Raw genomic sequence first — 26,768 nt, 5'->3', positions numbered from 1 at the left:
TCTGAACCTCAGCGCCCTGATTCACATTCCCTGGGGCCCTCTCAGTCCCATCCTGGTGTCTCCTACTGCTTCTCCAATCTCACTTTTGCTCTTTCACACCCAACTCCCATCCATATGTTCACAAACGATTGAATTCTTCCATGACCTTACATCCTAAAAGCATTGTCCACCATGGAAGCATTGTTTCTGTAAGATTCTTTCCTTAATCTTTATAGCACAAAGTATTCTTCTCCATTTGGACTGGCTTTCTACCCCAGGGGATAACTTATATTGAAAGATGCTCCATAATTTGTAGCTGCATTCACCGCATAAAGTCACAAGTTGAGCTGCCAACGGATATTAAATTCCTTATCAAAGGTAGATTAACTCTACTGTAAATGTAATTCAAAAATAGCAGCAGACGTAGGCAACATGATGGGGCAGCTTTGCTTTGTAGGAGGAGAAATTTGTAAGACAGGATTTAAAATGGACTAAACAGTGTATGAAATGGCACTTTTGTTGTCATTTTAAGCTTTGTAAGTAGCATCTATAAATATATCTGAGAAAAAAAATGCCAAGAAGGCTAAAGAAAAAAAATACATTAGAAAATATAAAATGGAAAGGGACCTTCCCATGGACTCACAGAAATTAGAAGTGGAAAAAGTCCTTAGGCCACCTTGTTCATTTCCCTGCCAGCACCGCTCATCCTCATTGTGCGTCCAGTCTAATTTTAGATGAGCCAAGAGTCTTGACTTCAGGCACTTCGTTTGTAAAGCCACTCTGCTGTCTAATGAATTTTTTAATAACTTGTCAACTCTTCCAGCTCCTCAGCCTACATTTTCAACTTTCCAATAGGTTCCAAAGGTTTCTTTGGTCTTCCCTGGCTGCAACATCCAGATATAGTACTAGAGGGAGAATTTTCTCTCCCTTGTCAGACCTATCTGTAAAATACCTAAGAAAGGTGAGACATCATCAAAACCAAGATAGACATTTTCTAAAGATCACTGGGCTGGTACAGGAGAATTTGAGTCCTGATTTCTTTGTTTTCAATATTATAAACTATCCCGGGGCTTATGAATGTCTAACTTACATTTTGTTTCCCACTGTCCAAATAGTTCATTGGAACACATAATAAACATTGCCAGTTATTAATGGCTAATGCATGCCAGCCATCACTCCAGATGCTTTATAAACATTGTCTCTGACCTTACAGTAATCCTGCTCAGCAGTTATTCACCCTGTTCTACATATGAGGAAACTGAGACTTGTCTAGGGTCCCATGGCCAGTTAAATGTGTGTTGGAGCCAATATTTCCATCAAGTCCATCTGGCTTGAACCCTTGCTGTTTCTGCTGCCCTGTGCCATTACTATAGCATCTTTGTCAGAGAGTGTTAGTAATTGGTCTGGGGCTCTCCAAGTCCAAAGAGAAGGCGTCTCCTGTCCAGGCAGAATGTGAGGATAAGGATGAAGCAGAGCACTACACTTCCCAGGAGATAAGCTGCCTCTAAGAGCTCTGGAGACAAGCTCAGAGAGAAGTAGGTGAGCATTGCAGGTCAATGTATGCAGTTGATTTTGAGGAAGGGATTGATGAATGGAGTTAAGTCGCAGGAGTGAGGAACCTAGAGTCAGAGGCCAGGGGAAGACCAGAGAATGGAGTGGAAAGATCTTGCTTCCCTGACTGAGAAATAAGCGGGACAAGGGAGCAGCATTTCCGGGTGCTCAGCAACCGTATTGAGAATGATGACCATTCTACAGCAGCTTCAGGGATCCTGGAGTCATCTGAAGCTTTTAATCAGGGCCTGACCAGACCTATGGAAGCAGGTGTTTTAAAGGACCTGACCCAGATCTTCTCCCTGACCCAGATGCTAAGAGGAATATTAGGACTCATTCCTACAGCTGACTGAATAATCTCGAATGCCCCAGACTCACAAAGGGTGGAGAAATGCCACAAGATACTAAAAGGCTTCATTAACCAAAATGACAAATGAGGACCAGATCTACCCAAGAAGGTGAGTCATTAATACCTCCTGCCATTTGGCCTTCAGAATTGACCCTACATTTCAGCTTCTTGAATCTTTGTGGGTAAAATGTGCTGACTAGACTCATCATCAGTTTGCTTAGTTTTCTCCCTCATTTGGAGGGAAATGTTGAGAATCATCAAAGGAGCCTGGCTCTAGCTACTGATTTGCAGCTGTGTGTCTACTGAGATAACACAAAGTGGAAATCTGGACGTTTCAGGCCCCTGATTTCAGTTTCCTAGACAAAAGCTATGTTGATTAGATCGGCAATTCTTGAAACAACACACCGATGGAGCTTTTCAAACTTGCAGCAGATTTTGGATTGAACTCATATTGACTATATATCCAGCCTTAGGAATGAAGCATTGCAACAAAGAGAATTGGAAGGTTAATTAAGAATCTACTTATTTTGGGAAATGATTTTATCTCCCTCACTTTTCAAGGGACAATAAATCTGTTTCTAAGAGCATGAGCCAGACATGAGTTGGAATCCCAGCCCTGCAGCTTACAGTATGTACAGCTTCTGTTAAGGGACTTCACTTTCCTGAGACTGTTTCCTCAGCTGAAAAAAATGGCTGCACTATGGGCCAGCCCAGTGGCACAGTGGTTAAATTCGCATGTTCCGCTTTGCCGGCTGAGGGTTCACCGGTTCAGGTGCAGAACCTATGTACCACTCTTCAAGCCATGCTGTGGCAGGCGTCCCACATATAAAAAATAGAGGAAGGTGGGCACAGATGTTAGCTCAAGGCTAGGCTTCCTCAGCAGAAAAAAAAAAAAAAAGAGGAGAATTGGCTGTAGATGTTAGCTCAGGGCTAATCTTCCTCAAAAAAAAAAAAAAAAAGAACGGCTACACTAATACTCAGCTCACACAGTGCTTATGAGAATTACAAGAAGTAACTTGCTTAGCACAGCATCTTGTCCTTAACAAATGCAGGACTCCTTCCTTTGATTAATTGGTCAAGGGAACACAGCAGTTCACTTTGTAAAGCCACAATACCTTTTTATTTGAAAGGTACCACATCATCCTGGAACCCTTGTGAGAAATTCTAAAATATTTCACTTCTAGAGCAAAAATCAAAAGTAAAAGAAATGAAATACAGAATTGTTTTTGTAAAATTTTGACTAACTTCTGTCACCTAAATTATTTAAGAAATAAGTTGATTCCTCTGAGCCATTTCTCATTCTATAATTAGAAAATATTTATAATGCTTTCATCCTCTCCTTTATGAAAATGTCTACCAAACTTCTCATCGCTGGAATTTATCCAAGTCTGAGGTTATCAAGGCACTGTGTGAAAGGCCAGTGGAGCACACTGATTAAATGCATTGTTTGACAATGGACACACCTGGATTTGAGCCCCACCTGTATACTTTCCAGCTGTGCGTCCTGGGTAATTATACAGTCTAAGCCTCCATTTCCCCATCTGCAATATGGGAAGGTTATCATAGTATATATCTTATAGTATTATGTTGAGGATTAAATGAGATAAAGCAGCATAGCACCAAGTAAGAAATCATATTAGCTGTAATTATTAATAAGCAATTCATAACACGTGACAGATCCATAACATACTATGTAAGAAAGGAATGTGAATTTAATACGTTATTCTCAAAATTGCATACGCAAAACAGTATTTATTCATATAAAGAAAACCAATAGACTATAAACTTTGAATGCAGATTCATTTTTTATAGCATTTATTCTTTATTTAATACAATGAGAGTAACATTTTCCCCCTTACATGGAAGTCACATAAAAATGATTGACATTTTTACACTAAAAATAGGCCATTTTTTCCCATTTACTCAGATAGTTTTCTCTTATTTAAAAAATTTTTCATTTCATTTTTAAAATTATAGAATAATAAAGCAACTAGAAAGAAATCTACACAGAAATCTAAAACATATTCTGATCAGTCAATTTAATCAAGACAAGTTTTCAGAAATGTCTATCAAATTTAACCTTGGGCCCTTGATAACACTGTCCACACCTAGGATTGCCTCACCACCACATTCCTGTGGGCCAGTGCTATAAGGGAGTCTTATCTAGGAAACAAAGCCCATGAATTTCTGGACCAAAAGTGGAAAGAGATTAAGTTTTGCTCTGAAATAAATCATTTCCCAGTGTTTTCACTTCCAGACTTCTAACATTTTCCCTGCAGTTGGATATGACCAGAACTGTTACATGTTTGTAACAAAGATGATCAATTACATTCTGATCCCAAATTCAAATGGGAACCTGTAGGGTAGAATCTCTTCATTGTGACCTATGTGGCATCATTTTTTTTAACATAACTGGCAACGACTTTTATGATATCTAACATACCTTTGAAGAATGTCTTTAAAGCATGAGAAGAGGCCTGATGTAAATTAGGTTGCCATTAAGAAATGCAAAATAGGTAGAAACATACACTTCTGTGCTACTAATGAAGTTGTTGAGCAAGCAGCTGTTGTAAGGCCGACTATTAGCATTAATCAATGGTAAGAGTCTGACATATTCAATCATTCTTTTTCTCCTTAGGACATGTAAATAGCACATAGGCTGGGAACTTTCTAAAGCACCAAAGAGTGATTGAGAAAGTGGTGTCTTCCTTCTCTCTGCTCACACCCCTGGAGCGTGAAAGAACTCCTCTCTCACCAGTTCATCGTGGTACTATGGAAATGGACATTTTCTATGCTTCCAATTCTCGAGTACACTGCTCTTTCCTGATACCTCATCAGCTTTTCTCCATCTCAATAGCTTTGTTACATTAGGGGACAACGAATTAAGGACTCTTAGATTCCAAATCATCATAAGACCATCGTCTAGTCTACTAGAATCTTGGAGTGAAGGAACTGCCTTTGCAGAATCCCTGAGTCATGGTTCTGCATCCACTACTTCAGTTCATCTAAAAGTGGAGGACTCACTGGCTTAGGACAAAGCCCTAGGTAGACAGCTGCAGATATAAGAAAGTTCCTACTTACATTGAGTCAAACTGGTCCTCAAGATGTCCATTCTTTTGTGTAAGTTCTTTACTTGACAGCATTGGAAATTTCAATGTAAATTGCACAAGTGTCCTCAAAGGTGTCCTTTGATAGGGAACGCTTGATGGGATTGCCTGTTACTTCGAATTCTTGACAAGAGGGCAGGCACTGAGCATGAAGCAGGCCTGACAATAGGCCACAGGGCCCCAAACACCAGGGAGTTCTAGGGCAAATTTCTAGCTTCTGGCTGAGCCAGCCCAGATTGTAAAATCATGAGAAACAATAAATTGTTTTTTTAAGTCAGTTTTTTAATTAGTTTTGGAGTGGTTTGTTATGCAGCAACAGATAACTAAAACATGGGCATATACTCAAAGTTTCAAATAAAAATTGTAGACCAATTGAAGCCCATTCCTAGACTCCTCAGAGAGCCATGAGACCAAGTTTGAAATCTCAATCTTACAAACTTAGGGCTGTTGCCCAATATTTGTCCCAAGCAATGCTACTCTACAGAAGGAGTTCCCACTTTTATGCCTCTTTTATCATTCCCTCTGCTTGGAATGTCATCTCCCACCCTAATTTCTTCTTACCAAAACCCTAACCATCCTTCAGGCCCATCGCACATACCCCTTCCTCTAGTAGAGTCTTTCTTCATCCTCTCACCCAGTGATACAGCCCACCACCCTCAATAGTCATATGTGGATTTGAGTTCGGAACAGCTTTTGCACACCAGGATCTCTCCCTCCTTAGGTTCCCAATAGCATTATTTCATGGTTTTTTCATGGCATTTTTATTCTCCCTTTTATCATAATAATGTGTGTACTTTCAGGATCCTCCTAAAAGTACTCTGAGGAACTGTTTCTCTCATCTCTGCATGCCCTTTAATGCCTATTTCTAGTCCTTCTCCTAACTCCACCATTTCCTGCCTGGCTTAGATTAATGATGCCATAGCAATCACTGTCAGAACAAAGCCAGTGTATTCATCTGACTCTCACACCTGGAAAGCTGTGTGGCAGCAGCATTTTGCACAAATCAGGCCCCTATTAATAGGACACCAGAGATTTCAGAAAGAGCTCAGCGCTTGAGTCAAATGGTCCCGCTCCATGCTTGAATTCTGAGTATACTATTTCCTATTTGGATGAATCTGAGCAGACTATTTAACCCTCCTCCCCATGTTATGTTTTTTTCATGTATAAGTTGGAGTTTCGATCTCATAAGGTTGTTTTGTTTTAAATGATACGTACGCTCAACACTTAACCTACTGACTGATATGTAATGCAGAATATAAAATGTTGGGAATAAAACACTTTGATGACTGACTCGATTGTTATGTTGCTGCAAATCCACTCCTTGCCTCATTATAATGTTGAGTGGGACTTCTGGAACCACATACTATTTAACTGTAAATGTAAGCATTCTTAAATTTGAGGGAACGGCTACTGTATTAAGAGCTTGTCTCCCTAAATTCATATCAAAATGTTTGTTCCTCTCAAACATTAAGCTAGAAGTAAGTTCATTAGTCAACTCTCTTTCTCCTGAGGTGGTTATTTTTGGTCTTAATAATAAATGAGACAAAACACTGACAGTTTGACCTCCCTCTCTTTTCACAATAATGATGGTCATGTCCTTAAAACTGAATGCCCACACAACTGACGCAGCACAGTTAGCAGACGTTTACATCTTTTTTCTGTTTGCTTTGGAGAGACTGAATGGAAAGTAGAGTCTACACCCCACTCAAGCCACTATGCCTCATTTTTCTTGGAAAAAAGGTGATGACTGATTTATCTAAACATGGTTAAGACATCTGGTTTATTTTGTATCCTCCCCACAATCAAGGGTCACAGTTTTATGAGAAAATAAAGAAAAAGGGCTAAGATACATTGAGCATTGTAGGAGGCATTACAATAGAAGGAGAGGGCATCTAAAAATCTCTATTTATAGTAAAGATGCTATTATTAGCAGGAGTTTTTATGCCAAGATTATAAAGAATGAGTGTGTACACCCCAAAGACTCAGCTGTACAAGTAACAAGTAACAAGAACTCTGATCTGGTTCTTAAATATGTTATCAGACACTTATATAAATAACGCTTTGGAAAATTGGGATTTTGAGGATGAAAATGACACATTCAACCCACGTGAATTCTGACACTGCAAACCTGCCAGAGCGTGACCACCAGGATGAGCTGGGGGAAGAGTACCCTGTTGGTATAAGGCATGTGTCCTCATGCCTGTCCATCACTTGCAAGGAGTAGACACTGAGCACATAAAAGCAGATGAAGGACCAAACCTGTTTCTTCTGTGGTGAGGCTAGAACCCCCTAGGATCTACTGATGATAATGAATAGGAAAAGTGCTTCAACAATTGATTCCTTTGTCTACTTACACAGCCCAGTTCCTTAGAGAATTTTTCTGCTTTCAACAATAAAAGAACCACATGATCCAAAGAAGGTTCTAGCCAGAAGAGTCCTCAGAGGTTACCTAATCTGCCAGAATTTTACAGATAGTGCGCTGATGTCCCGACAATTAAGTGACTTGCCAAGGGCCACACAACTAATATATGGCAAAACTTGAATTACTTCTAATTTCAAAGGTTGGGTGACTTTAATTAAATTGTTGACAAAGTCACTTTCTCTAAATAATTGTTTATTGATCCATAAGAATAAATGAACTCCTGCGACTGTGCTTCTTGGTGGATATGCAGCCAAGTGGGTCTAAAGTCAGTCACTCGAAAACACCACGTGAGGACAATTTTCCAGACTTAGCAAACAAACTCCATTCCCTGAGCAAACCAACCTCCCAATTTATAACCCAGGTTTTCTTCTGTCTTATGGTTCTTGCTCATAAAAGACAACAAATGAGACTAGACCTGGAAAAATACCACCACCTCCATGTTCTAAAACTGGTGGGTAAGTAGCATCACTTTCAACAGAGAGGGCAATGTGTTATTAACTCAGTCATTGTTAAGGGCTGAATTGTGTCCCCCCTAAAATGTTGAAGTCCTAACCCTCAGTACCTGTGAATGTGACCTTACTTGGAAGCAGGCTCTTTGCAGATGATCATGTTAAAATGAGGTCATTAGGGTGGGCCCTATCCCAGTATAACTGGTATTCTTATAAAAAGGGAAATTTGGACACTGATGTGCCCTCAGGGAGGACACCAGCTGAAGATGAAGGCAGAGATCTGGGTGATGCTTCTACAAGCCGAGGAACACTGAAGACTTCCAGCACACACAAGAGGCGGGGAACAGATCTTTCCCTCACAGCCCTCAGAAGGAACCAGTCCTACAGACACCTTGATCTTGAAATTCTAGTCTCTCGAGCTGTAAGACAATAAATTTCTGTTGTCTAAACCACTCAGTTTGTGGCACTTTATTTGGTGGATCTAGCAAACTAGTACCGTTGCCTTATCTGAAAAAGGAGGGGTGAACTAAGTGATCTCACTGGCCCTGCTGGACCAACACGTGCGGGTCCCTGTGGGTGTGGACTGCACAGAGGCCGAGGCACGCCTGGCACTGGGAACCTGTCCACAGTAATGGGAGGGAAAGGGCCACATCTGTCAGACAATGAACAAATATTCATTAAGTGCCTATTATGTGTCAGGCACCAGACTGGGCATGGGACACAGCCCTGAAAGGAAGACACAATCCCTGTGACTCAGAATGCAAGTCTCCCAGGGAAAATCAGCTCTAAACAAGAAATTACAAGTGTCATGTGTGCTGTGGAAATGCAGAGCCTGCCCTGGGAAAATTAGACTAGTCTGTGGGCCAGAGGAGCCTTCCATGAGCAAACGAGGTTTACAGGGAGACAGGAATGAGGGTGAGGCATTCGCATCCCAATGAAGAAAGGTGAGGGGGAGGGGGCCGTGTGCATGTTCCAGGCAGGACCAGCACAGAGCTTACATAGTCTGCGCCTGCTCTAAGGGAAGAAGACAGGCAGAAAGGGGAGAATGGAGGGTTGGCAAATGAAGGACCAAACATGTCCCATGTGATATGGTGACAGCTGCCAGTCACAACCTGTCAAGGTCACGTGGAGCTGAAGAGGTAATGCTTATAGCAGCAGCAGTAACACAAGTTTCAAAGGAATCCTATGCTTTGACTCACATTATGAGTCACTTCCAAACTTTAGTTATATTTAGATTTCTGTTGGGAATGGCATTCTTTCTGTTTTCTAAGTAAAAATGGAGTCTAGCAAGCTGAAAACAGAAATTATGAATAAGCATGTGGTATTTAATCTAGACTGCAAAACCAGCTTTCCTTTGCAACACGTTTTGGTCATTGGGTTCCTGTGAGAAAGTGTGTTCTGTGTGCTTGCTTATTTGTTTGAAAACAGCTAAGAACAGTTTGACAAATACTTCAAACTGTACAAAAGGAAAGACACACAGAACACTAAAGACTCATTAAATCAGTTTCTGAAAAATGATGACAACATTCTGCGGGGATTAATATGGTGACACCAGTTTTCCTCTTCCTGCCCTTAAGACAACTCAGGAATAAAGGCATTTCCAATACTGGATTTTCCACATAACTTTTAAGATTTTGTTCTGCTCTTTGCATTATTAATAATTACAATTAATACTTATTGAGTACTTAGTATGTGCCAGGCACTGAGCAAAGCTCTCTACATTCATTTTTTTCTTAATCCTCCCAGCAGCCCTGGAAAATAGAGACTTTTATTATTCCTATTTTAAACATGAAGAAACCAGGGCTTAGCGCTATTAAATAACTTATCCTCAGTCACACAGAGACTAAGTGGTAGAGCTACATATGATGTCAGTGATTTCCGAATTCATGAGGAAATGGGAGTCTTCCCTAGATTTCGCCCCATGTATTGACTCTGTGGAGGAAACTGGAGTGGTCCTCAGATGCTCTCATTCTTCATCAGAGTACTTGATTTTCATCTTAGGGAACTTGAAAGCATTTGTCTCACACTATTCGTGTTCACACTCACCTTCCTGAAGGATAAAGCATACAAGGGTTTTAACGTGCTTGCCCACAGTAAGTCAAGGTCAGCCCAAGATGTGTTCAGCCCAAGCATTCTCTCTCCAAAGTCCCATGCTTATTACACTGTGAGGTACGGAAGCTTCCTACCCAGTTTTTCATAAGAGAATATCAATCGCCAAAATATCTTATGTACACCACTTCTGGCCAATTGATCCAAATCAATCAACAAGTATTTTTTGAGCTGTCTAGCAGGGATTGCTAGCTATTATCTCAAAATCCATTCTTTCCTTCTTTTTTTTTTTTTAAGATTGGCCCTGAGCTAACATCTGTTGCCAATCTTTTTATCTGTTTTCTTCTTCTCGCCAAAGTCTCAGCACATGGTTGTATATTCTAGTTGTAGGTCCTTCTAGTTCTGCTATGTGGGACATCGCCTCAGCATGGCTTGATGAGCAGTGCTAGGTCCACACCCAGGATCCAAACTGGTGAACCCAGGGCCACTGAAGCAGAACATGTGAACTTAACCACTGTACCACTGAGCCAGCCCCTTCCTTTCTTTCTTTTTTTTTTTTTCCTGCTTTATCTCCCCACATCCCCCCCAGTACATAGTTGTATATCCTAGCTGCAGGTCCTTCTAGTTGTGGCATATGGGACACCGCCTCAACATGGCCTGATGAGCAGTGCCATGTCCGCACCCAGGATCCGAACAAGTGAAACCCCAGGCTGCCACAGCGGAGCACGTGAACTCAACCACTCGGCCACGGGGACAGCCCCTTCCTTTCTTTTTAATAAGAGGATTCTAGCTGTTTTTTAGCCAAGCACATTTCCCAGTCTTGGCTGCAGCCACCTGTGACCATGTCATTGATCCATCCACTGTGCTGGAAGCGGTAGTGTTGTATGCTTCTTTCATGAAGACTCCTGAATAGGGAGAGGTTCTTTTTTTCCCACCTTTCCCCTCTCCATCCTAGAATATGGTTCAATGGCTGGAGCGCCAGCAGTAATCTGAGACTCAAGGGGACCTTGGGAATGGTAGCCAGTCACAGCAGAGTGAAAAGATGGCATAATTCTGGATCTCAGCATTGTAGATCCACCATACCAGTCCTGGAGTGTATATTCACATTTTTTAATATGAAATATATTTGTCTATTTTTTTATGTTTCAATTTTGTGCAGCCAGAATTATCTGAGAGAAGCAGCTACTATGTGCCAGGCATTAGGCTAGAGACAAATCTCCCTCTGCCTCCCCACCACCAGCACACACATACAGACAAGAAAATCAATAGTTTAGGTATTTGGGCAATGCCTGATTTAATGAAGCAACCACAAGTAGATAACACAAACCACAAACATTTCTTCTAAATAGTTTACAGAAATGCCTCAGAGGACCCCACAATTTTGTGAAACATTTACAAATCCATGACCTTATAATAGATTCTTCTCCCACACAGAGTGATTTTTTTTCCTGAATCTACAAAGTGAGGTCTAGCCTCCCATTGCTTACTGCATTCAAAGACCATTACGCTGAAAATAATTACCTCAAAACCAGTAGGAACATTTTTCCTTCTCCATCCCACCTATTAAAAAGTAAAGTTCTGGAAGCCTGCATGCCTATATTTTTAGTTTTCCTCAGGAAGTCTCTTGATAATAAGTGAAATGCCTATGACCTTGATAAGCTGTGAATTATGTGGTAAAAAATGAAGCCTTTTGTAGTTTCCTGAAAGGCATTTGGATCTATAAAAAATTGCTTAGATATTGATGCCCTGTTAAATTGGCCCTTTTACCAAAATATAATGGCAGTTCTCTACTCATTTTGCCAAGCGTAGGCATCCCTCTATGTCTAAAGACCTTAACTGATGAGTAACAATAGTACATTCTGCGACTTACAAAAGTTTGACAAAATATGTCAAATAGTCATTAGATGTAAGAGACAAAATAATTGCCTATAATGAAGAGTTTTTCCTTTAAGATTTGTCTTTGGAGAAGCAAAAGTCAGATTGCCTTTTGAGATATAATTTAAGTATTCAGATCCACTGTAAGAAATTCAGGGAACCTCCAGGGCTGAGGGGGAACCCGGAGCTGCAGCCAGGTCTTGCATGCGGACTGGTAAGCTCCATTTTCCCCTGGCCTCCTGCTAGGGTGGGAGCAAGCCTCTAAGTGTCTCCCCTCCAACACTTACCTCAGCCGACGCTCCCCACAGTGCACCTCAGGCTCTGAGAACCCTCCTACTCCGTTAGTTATATCTAATTCAGCACACTTTACCTGCCCTGTAAGGTTGTTTTGTTTCTGTGGCTTGTAATAGTTGCTGGTTTGAGCCCTTTGTATACAATTTGCCAGCATTAAATCTCTTCTCTCTTCCCTTTATTTCACTTTGAAATAAGTGGAGTGGAGGCCCAGGGTCTGGAGAGACTGAAGCAGCTCTGAGCTCAGCTGTGGCTCTTTTTACGGCCAACCCACCACAGCTCTCTTGGGACCGTTTCAGGTTACAAAACCACAGTTCAAATAGGAGCAAAGTAACTAACTGAATTAAGACAGCTCTTAAGAAGAAAGGCTCTAATAGACAGCCACCAGGTGGAGATTCTCAAATTGAACAGCTTTGATCTGACTATCACCTGCTCTGGCCAGTCTTTCCCCAAGGCCGAGAAGGAAAGAGAGGGGTGGGGCTTTGCCTTGCCAGATCCTTCTCTCCTCAGAGAGCACACGCTAAAAATGTGAGCTTTCCTTTGGGTGATTTGGAAGGAGGAACGCATAGGGTCTATTAAACTTTAGCATCCTGACCTACCTCTAGGAGAGCTTAGGGTGAGCTCACTGCTTTCTGAAGCAGGGATTTAAGTGTTCCCGGCTCCCTCTCTATCTGGAGAACACATTGATTAAGTTTGAGAGGAGGTAAAGACTATTGTTAGGAAAAGGGATTGCATGAAGTGTTGAATTGTGTCCCATCCCCAAATTTATACATTGAAGGCCTAACCTTCACAGTTCCTCAGAACGTGACCTTATTTGGAAAAAGGGTTGCTGCAGATGTAATTAGTCAAGAAGAGGTCATACTGGAGTGAGGGGGTTGGGGGCCCTAGGCCAATTTGACTGGTTTCCTTATAAAAAGGAGAAACTTGGATAAAGACACACACAGGAAGACTGCCATGCAAAGGTAGTGGCAGAGATTAGGGTGATACTTCTACAAGCCAAGGAACACCAAATACTGCCGGCAAACCCCAGGCGTGAAACACATTCTCCCTCACAGCCCGCAGAAGGAACCCACCCTGCTGACACCTTGATCTTGGACTTCTAGTCTCTAGAACTATGAGACAATAAATTTCTGTTGCTTACATCACCCAGTCTATGGTGCTTAGTTAAGACAGCTCTAGGACACTAATAAACAAAGTGTCCACCTGACAAGACACAAGGTCTTGAACAACCCAGAGCCCTCTAAACCCAGGTCCGTGGCCCCAGAGAATAAGAGTTAAGGGCTGTGTTTCTCTCAAGCCCTTAACCACATGTATTTTGTTGATGGACTTTGTGAATTCTCTCTCATCATGCCCGTATCAGGGAAGAATGAAGCAACCCTGACATCTGGGCAGAGTCCCTACAAGCTAATGGATCCGTATAAGGGCTTTGGGCCTGTTCGGATTTTAGCTGCTTGCAGATCAGCTCTATGAGCAGGCCCATCTGTTTTGTACACTGCAGTCTTCCTAGGACCTCACACGCTGAGTGGATCAGTACTCACTCTTCTTTCCAAGACACACCTAACAACTCATAGTCTATAGAAATTCTCTGCCACCTGCAAATCCCATCCAACTGACATACTAATGTCTGTTAACAGCTTCCTCTTGAGAAGCTGGAGATTTCCCCATGTCCCCTTCCTGCTGGTCCTGCAGATAATAACCCACACGTTAGAGGAATCAACAACCTTGCAAGCTCTGCTGGCTTCTCACAGAGTTCTTTGCCTCCTCAAAGAGGCTGGACTAGAAAATGCACAGCACCTCACATCACAAGGAATTGGTCAGCTCTTTTGGGCCTCAAGTCAAATAAAATTGGCTTGCTCAAAACTGATGGTGTTGGTAACTAGAGAAAAACAGAATTGTAAGGTTCAAAGTGGAAGTGGCTGCAATTTTCCTTTAACCCAAAGCAAACCCCTCCACTTACTCAACGAGTGCTACTGAGTTTAGCTAAGTCTCTGAGCCTGGTTTCATGGTCTGTGAAGTGGAGCTAACACAATGACCACCAAGATTTCATGACAGTGACATGAGATAGTGACAGCAACACTTACTGAGCAATCCTTACTATTTTCACACCAACCTTCCAAGGTCAGTGCTACTACTCTCCCTGTTTTCTCAAGAGGGAAACTATATCTTCGAGAGCTTAGGTAACTTGCCCGTGTTTGTGCTATGAAGCAATAGATCTAGGTTTCAAACCCAGGCGGGGCCTGGCTCCAGAGTCCATGTCCCACCCTTCTGCCATAAAACATGCCAGGTGCCTGACACCGCCAGGCACTCCAGAAATGATGGCATTCACTTTAGTGTCATCATCAGACCCTATAATGACCAAAGTAGGGAATTCCTTCTAGTAAAAAAGTCTACATTAAGAAAACAGGCCTCCAGAGTTTGAAGACCACTGCCATAAATCCCTCCAATAGGTCTTGTTCCCTGTGCTCACCAGCCTTGACATTCCTGATGGCCAATACCAGAACAGGGAGGGAAGCTGCCCAGCCCCACCCACAGGAGACCTGCCCTGGGGTATTCTAGGGAGAGTCCTTATTTCTGTGAGGAAAAGCCGTGGGCCACCAAGTCTAACTCATCAATATACCTTGAGGTAGCTCCTTCTGGGATGAGTTTACTCACATTTCTAATGAAATAGCTGGTATTGCTGCTTACAGATTAGTCCTTTCTGCTATTTCCATTTGTTAGATAAATGTATGGGCCTTGGGGCCAAGTTTGAAGATCTGGGTATCAACATAATAGTAATAACAGATAACAGTTGTAAGGCATTTAAAATGTGCTGGGCTCTTAAATATCAAAAAACCCTCCAAGAGAGGTATTTTATCTGTATCACACAGATGAAAATGGAGAACCAACCCAGGGAGATAAATGACACTCCCTTGCACTATGGTTCTCTTTGAGACGCCCATGCTAACAAGCCAGCACACTCAGAAATCCAGCTTTCCAGTATGACTGAGGGGACAAGAGGCCCTCTCAGCCTGTTCCCAACTTCCAGTCTCCTTAGGAAGCCACGTAGCAGTCAGAGCCAACTCCGAGCACTGCCCCTTCTGCTCTGGGCTTTCAGGGAATACTGTTTTCCTCCCTATTGGAGTGGTAAAACTTAAGTGGCAGATAAGAGGGTGTGGACTTAAGGGAAAAGACCACAGTTGCTACTGTGACATCTTGAGTGTTACAGGACTTGGGCCCACCAGGGACCTCAATAAAGGGTGCCTCCATGGCCTGCCTGGTTGACCAGTACCTGCATCACTCATTCAGGACAAAACCTGGAGAAATAGAAGGTGTTTGCCTGGACCCGTGTTCTTTACACAGAACTTCCTTGGGGACCTTCAAAGACTTTTGGAAAACTGCTTCTTTCTTCTATGTTGAAGACGATGCCATCTGAAAAAGCATCTATGAAAATTCTTTTTTGATGAATTAATATTGAAATCAGATAATCATAAATTTATAGTACTACATCATCAACCCTAATGTTACTAAAAATATTTCTTTTATCCCAGAGACTAGTTTATATAGCAAAGACAAATGTTATCATTTCAATATACTCATCACAGGTGCCTTCTCTGAAACATCAGGTAACTTCAAATGTGAATAAGCAATTTTTTAATAAAAAGCAATCATCAATCAGTATTCATTTTCTTAATGAAAAATGTTATACCCATATTTACTAGTTTCACATATGAACATACCTAAGACAAGAAATTTGAAATTCTGAGTTTTGAATCATTTGAGTAATAGAAAACCTGCTGAGTTTTTCAGGAAGATTCATTTTAAATTACTTAATATTAACTATTAGGACCTCATCTTTCTCTAGGCAAGTTGGGGACCATCCATTCATTCGACAGCCAATCTCATATAGCTTCTGTAGCTACGGTACTTTGTTGTGATAAGTGATATTTATATTAACGTCCCTAAATGCTATAAAGATTTGAAATACCTTCTCAAAGAAAAACAAAAATTATTTTCATTTATATTTGAGTGTATTTCCATTATCTGAGTATAGTTCTTGTATGTATGATATCATGGTATTAATTCATTTGTTATCAGGAGAAATAATTCGTTGGAATATGGTATTCACCGACCATGCCTAGAAAGCAGAACTTTATTCATAGAATGTTCTAGCAATGATATTTGTTATTGATCTTTTTTCTGTTTGATGTTACAGAAATTCTTTTGTGACAAAGTCAGTCAACTTGGAACAAAACAATCCAATGGCCAGAGTTTACACACTCTGTCATTTAATCACCTGAAATGCCACAACCTGTTTCTTTATAAGCTGACCATCTGTACTTTTACTCTCTATACAACTTGAGCTGAGTCTTGCCTGCCAACTTCTCTAGCATTTCCTTGTACTGAAGGAATCCTTCATCTGTGGTAGTGCTCAGGTCTTCATCGTGTTTACAAGTTTCTAAGGTGCTGTTTGGCTTTTATGTTGTGTTGCCATTAAATGATTCTAAGATACTAAATAAAGTAAATATAAACAGAAACTAAACACCTCTTGCTATGGTGCTGATGGCAAGTAATTAAAACAATCACTGAGTTTACTCAGAATCTACATTAAAAATTTTAAGTATATAAATTCTCGCTGGCCATAAGGAAGAAAGTGATTTCATAGCATCTTCTTAGGAAAGTATACCATTAATTTCAAAGATACCAAATGAGATAAGGAGGTTGGTGATTTATTAAGAAGCTTTAATAGTGGAAGCTTTTGCTAGATTCAGTTTTCAGTCTGTTTGGCCAGACTGACAGACCCCTCTTCTCAGGAACCACGTCTCTAGCGTAACGTGGCTCATCCAATGACACAACCCACCACTCAAACAGTTTCGCTGCAATGTGCTCCCCTACTCAGCTGTGGTATGTTTAGCATCCAAGGTCTTTGTCACACCTCCTGAGGCCCCCATGTAGCCCTCCAATGCTGAGAGGAGTACTAGAGCCAGCCACATGCCTACATCCCCACATGGAGGCTCCACTTCTAGCCCCATGTGAAGCCACTGAATGCCACCTACGTAGAGATGTCACCAAATGTGCCAAAGGCTGTATGGGGCTCCTCAATTGGACAACGTCAGCATGTCAGACCCAAGCAAATAATATCTATTTGTTTATATATTGGGTGCTGAGCACTGTATGTGGTGGCTTTCCACAGTCCTACCATTCTCATTCGCAATTTACAGACGTGGAAACAGGAGGGAAGAGGTGAAAGAACTCGCACAGGGTGAAGGATTTGGTGCAGGCATTCTGAACCACTATGCAATACTGCCTCCACGCAGAAACCTTGGGGACCAGCGACGTTCTTCCCATTTGGGGAGTGTGCACAGTGAACACAGCAGAGTGAGTTAGGAGAGGGGCTTCCTGCCAGCACTCTTCCAGCACCTACTCTAAGACTCCTGGCCCGTCTCACATCTGTAATGAGCCAGACAGACTCGGTGGATCCCTAATGCTCCTTCCAGGTCCACAGCAGTCAGACAGGTAGTGACTAAGTTGAAATAAAAACAAACTTTTGCTTCAACCTGTGAGAAAAAAATCTAAGGTAATAACTAACATTCATGCGGCACTTCAGTTTACTGTGTGAGGAGCTCTGAGGCACTTATCTGTAGGTACACACCCGGGAAGAGCTGGCTTCCAGCTCAGACCCACCCTCTCTGATTCCACATCCTGTGTTCTTGCCATGATGCCCCCGAAGCTTCGCCTCTCAATTTACCTGTTCTGCAGACTAAGAATATGTTTGCACTTGAATGCTACTAATTGAATTGAACATGAAAAATTACAGTCACAAGAATATGAGAAATTAATGTCACTCAAGTTTGAAACCACGGAGCCATGTTAAACTCCTCCTTCTCCCATTAGGGGGCTAAGTCCCTAAATACATCCCCGCTCCATCTCATGCTCTGCATATTCTTTTCCTGTTCTTTGATCTAGCTCTTCTTGGTCCATAGGAGTCATCCCATATCACAGTGTCTCGACAGCCTCCTAACTAGCCTTCAGGCACCCTTCTGGCCCGGCCCCCTGTGAACCAGTCTCCTGTTTGCCTCCATAGTTAATACATGTCAGCTATTATTTCTAAAGACTAAGACTGTTCATAATATTCCTCTGCCAAACACCCTCCAGTGGTGCCCCAGTGCTTTAAAGATGAAGTCCCAGGACCTGTGCATGGCCCACAGGCTCTCGAACATGAGGAAGTTGTCCACACAACCTCTGAAAGCTAGAATATCTTGGAAACATCGGCAGAAATGCCCCCGCAAGGAAAATAAGTTCACTCACCTTCCCCACAGCAACCAAGACTAAAAATTATTTAGCTCAGGCCTTTCCTGCTTTCTTTATCGTCTTTGGCATATTTTCCATACCATTAAGCAATCTTCCATATTTAAATAAAAATGAAAGATATCCTCCTTTTTGAAAACCTAAATATAAAACTTAAAATCTTAATTACCATTCACTACAAAAAAGACAAGGAGAAAAAAGGTACATATTTCACCTGTTTCCAAAATGTATGTAGAAATTCCTCAGTTCCTTCCAGAATGTCTTAATAAGACAGCTACAGTTTGGAGCAATCAGAGAATGGGTCTGGCGTCCCTGGGGGCCTGTTGCTCAGATGCTGTTTAGAAAACAACCTAGGTTCTGTTTGTGCTGGGCAAAGGGAACAGTGATGTTTGCACTGTCACCCAGGTTGCCTGTAGTGACAGCAAACACTTCACACAACTCCCCAAACACACACGGGCAGAGAATAGAGCTGGCCTGAGATTCATGACTGTTATTAGGTATCAGTGAGTAGATTCCTCTTATTCTGATACAGAAATGTACAGACTACAGCACATACAACTGTTTTTCTTGTCTTTTCAGTTGCCTATAACATCCAACAAAATAGCCTAGTCTAAATGCAATTAAATTTTCTTAAGTGACCAACAAAAGAACCTATTTTTTTCATTTTCTAGTCAATAGGTCTTTTGTGGCATATAAATATAATGTAGCATGTGAACAGGTGAGTTTTTTACCTTATTTTGATGTTGATATTTTGAATATTTATCTTGAAAAGTGTGTCTGTTTTAGTTTAGTAGACACCAAGAAGTGGAGTTCAAGTCCCTCTAACAGGCAAATTGGTTAAATCAACAGACTTGTTTTTGCTGAGGAAGATTAACCCTGAGCTAACATCCATGCCAATCCCCCTCCACTTTATATGTGGGTCACCACCACAGGATGGCTGATGAGTGGTGTAGGTCCACGCCTGGTATCCAAACCCGTGAACCCAGGCCACTGAAGTGGAGTGCACCAAACTGAACCACTATGCCATGGTGTGGGACCCAACAGACATTTATTAAGAGCCTGCTCCATTTAAGACATGGCCTGCCAAGAAAACCTGTGTGACTTCCACGAGTTCACAAGCCAGTCATCTTTTATACTGCATGACTATAAATATGCACGTATTACCTCTACTTTTCACGTTTTTTCTCAACATCCATATAAATACCTATTCAGGCCACACAGAGATAGAAGCAAAGTTCTTTCAAATGTGACCTTAGAATACAGCAATGCAGGCCTCCTAGAAGGTGGGGGCCTTGGAGGGTGAGAAGTGTATCAAGTCACTTGTCATCATCATTACCTTCATTTTGGTCACCAGAACTCCTGGTTGAAGGTCTCAGAGTGTTTTGTGGGTTTTTTAAACAACTTTATTGAGGTATAAATTGAAATAAAAGGAACTGCATATATTTAATGTATACAATTTGATAAGTTTGGATATATGCAAACACCAGTGATACTATCACCACAATCGAGGGAACAGACAGATCCATCACCTCCCAGAGTCTCCTTGTGTCCCTTTTATTCCTGGTAAAAATACTTAACATGATATCTATGCTTTCAACAAGTACACCCTACCACAATGTTAACTATAGGCACTATGCTGTACAGTAGATTTCTAGAACTTATTCATTTAGCATAACAGAAACTTTTATAACCATTTAAACAATTGTCCATTTCCTCCACCTCCAGCCCCTAACAATCACTACTGTATTCTCTGCTTTTATGAGTTTGACTATTTTAGATATCTCATATAAGTGGAATCATACAGTATTTGTCATTCTGTGTCTGGCTTACTTCACTTAGCATAATGTCCTGCAGGTTCACCCATGTTCTTGCAAATGGCAGGATTTCCTTCTTTTTTAAGGTTGAATAGGTTTCCACTGTATGTACGTACCTCATTTTCTTTATCCATTCATTTGTCAATGAACATTTGGGATGTTGCCATATCTCAGCTACCGTGAATAATACTGCAATGAACACCGGAGTGTAGATATCTCTTTGAGGTCCTGGTTTCGATACTTTTGGATATATACCCAGAAGCAGGATTGCTGGATCGTATGGTAGTTCTACTTTTAATTTTTTGAGGAATCTCCAAACTGTTTTCCATCGCTGCTGCACTATTTTCCAGTCACACCAATGGTGTACCAGGGCTGTAATTTCTCCACAACCTCACCCACCAAACACTTAACTCTTTTTTTTTTAATGATAGTCATCCTACATGTGTGATGTGAGTCTCATTGTAGTTTTGATTTTCATTTCCCTGATAATTAATGGTTTTGAACATCTTTTCATATACCTACTAGCCATTTGTATATCTTCTTTGGAGAAATGTCTGTTCAAGTCCTTTGCCCATTTTTTAATCAGGTTGTTTGGAGTTTTTTTACTCTTGAGCTGTAGTCTCATATTAGTTTTAATGCTTACAGCAAAGGCACAATCTGTTTGGCTTTCTCCTCTATGTAGAAAATGTCTTTTTTTGAGGTGGAACACACAAGAAGCAAAATTCTTTTAAATGTGACCTTAGAATGAAAATTTCAGAGAGCAAGAAGTTCTATCTGGAATGACCTGTACCTTGTGAAACACCATTTCTTGTAAAGCTAAGCAGCAGGGGGCAGGATGGTGCAGTGGAAAAATCGGAGGCCAGCCAGCCAGAAACCTAGATCCGGTCCCACGCCTACTGGAAGTCTTTCTGCCTCTGCTGGGCGTCTGTCAACTCGTCCGCAAAGTGAGCAGCTGGGTTGGATAGACTTTTCTACACCTAGGATTTTCTCCCCCAGCTTTAACGAGATATAATTGACATCCATATTGTATTAGTTTAAGGAATACAACATAATGATTTGATATATGTATGTATTGTGAAATGATTACCACAATAAGCTTAGTTAACATCCATCAACTCATGTAGTTGCAGTTTTTTTTCCATGGTGAGAACTTTTAGGATCTACTCTCTTGGCAACTTTCAAATATATAGTCGCCATGCTGTGCTTTATCCCCAGGACTTATCTATCTTATAACTGGAAGTTCGTACTTTTAACCAGTTTCACCCAATTCGCCCACTCTCCACCCTCCTACACTTAGCATTTTTTTTGATATTTCTGTGTAGCTGCTATATGCCAGACGCTGTGCTGTTCCAACACTGGTGCTTGAACAGAGCAGTAATGGGTCAGCAGAGTCCCTGGCCACTTGGAGTTTATATTCCTAGAGGGATGGTAGGCAATTCACAAGTAATCTCACCAGTAACACTGTTGCAGACAGTGCCCAGTGCTACAAGTAAACAACCGCTGAGGTTCCTGTCCTCTCCTTTAGTGTCTTAACCCCTTCAAGGGCTTTGCACACCGTGGGCTGCTTTTTCCCTAGACATGCACATGGCTATTTCCTCCTCCTTACTGAGGTCACTCCTAAGGTCTTCCGAGGCTGGCCTGGCTGACCTCAGCTCACCCTACCCCAGTCACTGTAGAGCATGTCACCGTGTTCTTTCATTTGGAGCAATTAGCTCTGTCTAAAAGAATATTACTAATTACTTACAGGAATGTAATCGCCAAATGGCCAGTTTTTCTACTGATATGCAGGTAGGCAAATGATTTCATTTCTACCTCATCTAAAATGTCCCACAAACCATAGAATGAAGAAAATACTTCTGACCTATCTTCCAGAGATGTTCTGAAGAATATTTTAATGAGTGTTAGGTACTGAACATACTTTTATTTATGTATTTATTTATTCATCTATTTATCTATTTTACATCTCATTAAAGAAATTACATATATGAACTAGGACTTTGTCTTTTTCAGTAAAGGAATTTAGACAATGCCCTTAATTTCTCTAAGCCCCAGTTTTAAAATGGGGCTAACAATCCCTCCCTGCAGAATTTTTTCTGATTCTTAAACAATACAATTGAAAGCTCCCAGCAGAGTATCAGTCATAAAGAGGGTATGTCTACAAGATCTTCACTGAATCAGAGTTACTTTAGTGACTATTTGAAAAAGGTTCCAGTAAAACGCTTCGATATGCTCTTATATAAAGCATAACTTCTTACTTTAAAGAATAGCAACATCACCAGATCATAAAGTCAGATTCTCACTGGCATGTCACAACAGAGAATGACGCAATGTGCAATGTAAACAGAAAGCACTCCAGTCTACTCTTCAACCCCATCAATCGAAGAGACCGCACAGTTACCAAGAACGTGTCGCTCCCTCCACCCTCCTCAGAGTTAAGTCACACAACAGCCCCGGCACAGCTCTAGGCAGTGGCAATATCACCGAGGAGCTGGCCGACTGAAGAATAACACAGGACAGAGGGGCGGAGCGAGAGGGAACTTGGTCTCGTGGGTAGGGACATTGGGTCCACAGAGAGCGAGCTTTTTCCTGAGATCAAATGCCCCTTTAGTAGCAGAGGCTGATCTCAGACTTGGCGTCTTGACTCTTTAATCGGCTGAGAGGCAGCTGCGATATACACATGGTCACAATAAAGTTCAAGGTCTAAGTAAACAATGTAGCAAAGGGAATTATTTTCATTTCAGCAAACTGTTGTTGAGGGCCTGTTTGGGTACAAACATCGTGAGGATTACAAAATCAATGAGCCCCCAAACAAATGTATAGCTGATTGAAGAAAATTTGTCGGCCTCATCCTCTCTTTGCATGGATACTACATGCCAGCCTGGCCTCAGCCTTCACTGGCGGGAAAGGTCTCGATGTAACATAGGATGCAAAATCATGATATTGAGAGGGAGATAGTCAGCAGAAATAAAGCGATGCTCAGACTGTTTTTTGTCCTGAGGATCAAATAAAAAACCACTCACAATCTTGTTACTTTAAGTACTTCACAATTTGTGCAAAAATTTGGGATATATTTATATAAAGGAGGGAAGAAGATCACATGTGAATACATGGAAGCGGGAGAAACCTTGGTGCCTGGAGACAATTAAGATCAGTATATCAATGTGGTTAATGGTGACGTTAGGCTGAACTGTATAAATTGCTATTTTTGTAAATTAAAAGTGGTTAATTACCAGTAATTTCATATCATTTAACCTAATATATATATTGAGGTCATGCAAGAGGCTGCTAGAAAGGTGGGCAGGGACCACCCCATGATGGGAGTTTGGATTTATACTACAGCCTGTGAGAAATCTCTATAGAAGTTTAAACAGAGGAGTGACATGATATTTATTTTATAATTACCATTCTGATAATGTGGTTGACCTTGAAGGCAATGAAACTGGATTTAAAGAAACCAGTTAACTGATTAAACTAATAGTTCCTTAACTCAACAGTATTTATTTGTTGTAGTATTTATTGCAGTATTTGTTGATTAGGGGGCAGAATAATGGTCCCCCAAAGATGTCCATGTCCTAATACCTGGGACTGTGTATATGTTATGTTACATAGCAAAAGGGACTTTGCAAATGTGAGTAAGTCAAGAATCTTGAGAGAGAAGATTATCCCAGGTCATCTAGGTGGGCCCAAGGTAATCACAAGGATTCTTACAAGAGAGAAGCAGGAAGGTCAGAGTCAGCCAGAGATTGGAAGATGCTATGCTCTGAAGATGGAGGAAGGGGCCACAATTCAAGGAATGCAGGCAGACCCTAGAAACTAGAAAAGGCAAGGAACCAATTCTCCCCTAAAGCTTCCAGAAGGAATACAGTTCTGGGAGACCCTGATTTTAGCCACTGAGACCATTTTGGACTACTGACCTCCAGAAGTGTAAGATAAGTTTGTGTTGTTCTGAGTCACTAAATTTGTGATAATTTGTTACAGCAGCAATAGAAAATTAATACAGTTGCCTGGGTGGTGGTTAATTTTATGTGTCAACTTGACTGGGCCACAGAGTGCCCAGATATATGGTTAAACATTATTCTGGGTTGTCTGTCAGGGTGTTTCTGGAAAAGCCTATCATTTGAATCAGTAGACTGAGTAAAGCAGATGGCCCTCTCCCATGTGAGTGGGCCTCAACCAATCATTTGAAGGCCTGAATAGAACAAAAAGGCTGAGAAAGGTAGAATTCGCTGTTTCTGCCTGACTGTCTTCAACCCGGGACATTGGTCTTCTCCTTGGTCTCAGACTGGAACTATACCATTGGCTTTCCTGGGTCTCCAGCTTGCCAACTACAGATCTTAGGACTTCTCAGCCTGCATAATCATGTGAGCCAATGCCTTCTAGTAAATCTCTTCATTATTGGTTCTGTTTCTCTGCAAAACCCAGACTAATACACCTACCACATGTAAAGCATTTTGCCAAGCATTGGATCAGAAGTAACAAAGGCTTGAACTAAGGAGGGCGGTGGGAATGGAGACAGGGGACTAAACTGGGAGAGGCTGTGCAAGTATAATCAACAGAGCAGGTCTACTGAGTGGATGAGGAGACCCTAGGGACACCCCTCCCGCCTTCTACCTTGAACGTGCAGATGGATGGTGGGACCGCTAGCTCACTTTAAAAAGGCAAACAATTTACTAGTTTATTATGTAGATTTGACTAGTCAAAATAATTTACATAATTTGTAAAATTTTTAAAAACTTATCTAGCCTTTAACTACTTGCTTTGTCTACTGCTAAAGATAAATTTTGTCTGTAGGATTCTTCTCCTGCTTCAAGGGAAATACCCTAGAGCAAAATGCCCAGACACTAGACACATACGTGGCTTATTGCTCTGGAATAATCTCAAACCCTTATATAAAGAGTGTGAGTTTTCTCATTTTCCCTCCATTGTTCTGTCTTCTCATTTCGCCTCTCCCCCTTCCTCCCGGGCTTATTCTCCTTCCTCTACCGACTTCCATCAGTCACCCGCAGAAAGGAAAACTTGATACTGGAGATGTATTAAGCACTGTAAACTAAAGGAAATGGTAAACTAAAGTGAATCTTTGAATCTTAGAGAACAGCTAGAAAAAATCTATCATGTTACAAGTGTTAGAAGTCAGGTCCAAAAATGTTAATTTGTTCACTTTTTCAATGTCATAAAACGAACTAGTGGCACCATCCAAAACTGTGAAGGATCTGAACTTTTCCTAAACAGGAAATAACAGAAAATGCATTAGCCTGCCTCAGTTTCACGGATGCTGGTAGAAATCATGACACTCCTGGGTCGGAGACGAAGAATAGCTTATCACTCACAGCAATGGCAGTAGCCAGAGTATTAGCATTTTTGTGCCAGTTCCCTGGGCCCCAATCCACTGAGCGATGCCGAGAGCCAGATGATGGCTGCACATGCAGTGTATCGTATTATGGAAAAGAAACCCTGAGTTTAGGAAGCCCAAGTCTTTTATAGTGGACAGTAAACACGCCTGCCTTTTACTCTGTAGGGAGACACAGCTCTGCCTTCCTAGGCTGTTCACTATACAAACATCCTTGAAAAGAGTCAGAACAAAAGGCAGTCAATGCCTCAATAGCAAGATGCACAGCAATGCAAGAGATTCATAGAGAATCATCTCCTGGTAGGCACAGGCAGGATTGAAAGCTGTTCTTGCCTTTCTCCAGCAGCATTCTTCTTCTGTGCTCTACTGCAATTCAGTTCTGGCACTAAGCACCTGGAGTTAGCACAGATCCCACTAGTTAAGGGGAGCAGTCCCCAAGAAGACTGCCCTCACTTGATGCCAGCTGCACTTCAGGGGTTCCTAGGCCACCCGCACTTCTGACCAACTGGCAGTAAACCAAGGGGTTCCCAAGATCTGCTCAGGTTCAGTAATTTGCTAGAACAACTCACAGAAGTCAGGAAAGCTCTTTGTTACAACTGCAGTTTTATTATAAAAGGATACAAATCAGGAGGACCAGCCAAATGAAGAGACACACAGGACAATGTCTGGGAGGAAGCGCAGAGCTTCCCTGCCTTCTCCCTGTGGGGTTAGAGTGCGTCAATTTCCCTGCACATCGATGGTCACCAAACAGAAAGCTCCACTTAGCTTTGTGTCCAGAATCTTTATTGGAGTTTCATTAGTAGGCATGATTGATGAAATTATTGGCCATGTGATTGAACTCAATCTCCAGCCCTTCTCCCCTCCCCGGGAGTCAGGCAGCTGAAAGTCTTAACCCTCTAATCACATGGTTGGTCTCTTTGGTGACCAGCACCCATATGGAAGCTATCTGGTCACCCACCATGAGTCACCTCATTAGTGTAACAAAGACGTCCCTGTAGATCAGAAACGCAGGACAAAGACCAGACAAATTCTTTATTACACCACAGTTCATTTCACAGGAACTGCTGCATTTGTACTAGCAGGGCACTCCGTTACCCGTGGAGACTTTGGTTGATTTTGAATGGCTCTTAGTAAAGGCATTCTGGAGACTTTTTAGAGGTCGTGCTTCATCTCTAAGTGTGCAGGCTTAAAATGGATCTTAACAAATACATTTGTTCCAAAGCTGACGACCACATCTAGGAAAATTGGTA

The 26,768-nt window shown here is 41.6% G+C and overlaps 1 protein-coding gene across 13 annotated transcripts in view; it reads right to left on the bottom strand.

Moving 5' to 3' along the window:
• The window catches only part of RP1 (RP1 axonemal microtubule associated), a 335,045-nt gene extending 316,380 nt beyond the window's left edge, over nt 1–18,665 (bottom strand). For all 13 annotated transcript variants that reach the window (XM_046641544.1, XM_046641545.1, XM_046641549.1 and 10 more), the window contains exon 1: nt 18,572–18,665. The gene's annotated coding sequence lies outside the window, so the exon portion shown is untranslated. The remainder of the gene's footprint in view (nt 1–18,571) is intronic.
• Nucleotides 18,666–26,768: the final 8,103 nt, after the last annotated feature.

This window comes from Equus quagga, chromosome 16, assembly GCF_021613505.1.
Source record: "Equus quagga isolate Etosha38 chromosome 16, UCLA_HA_Equagga_1.0, whole genome shotgun sequence".
Classification (NCBI taxonomy): Eukaryota; Metazoa; Chordata; class Mammalia; order Perissodactyla; family Equidae; genus Equus; species Equus quagga.
The sequence above is the reverse complement of the archived record's forward strand: the minus strand, read 5'-3'. Positions and strand labels throughout refer to the sequence as shown.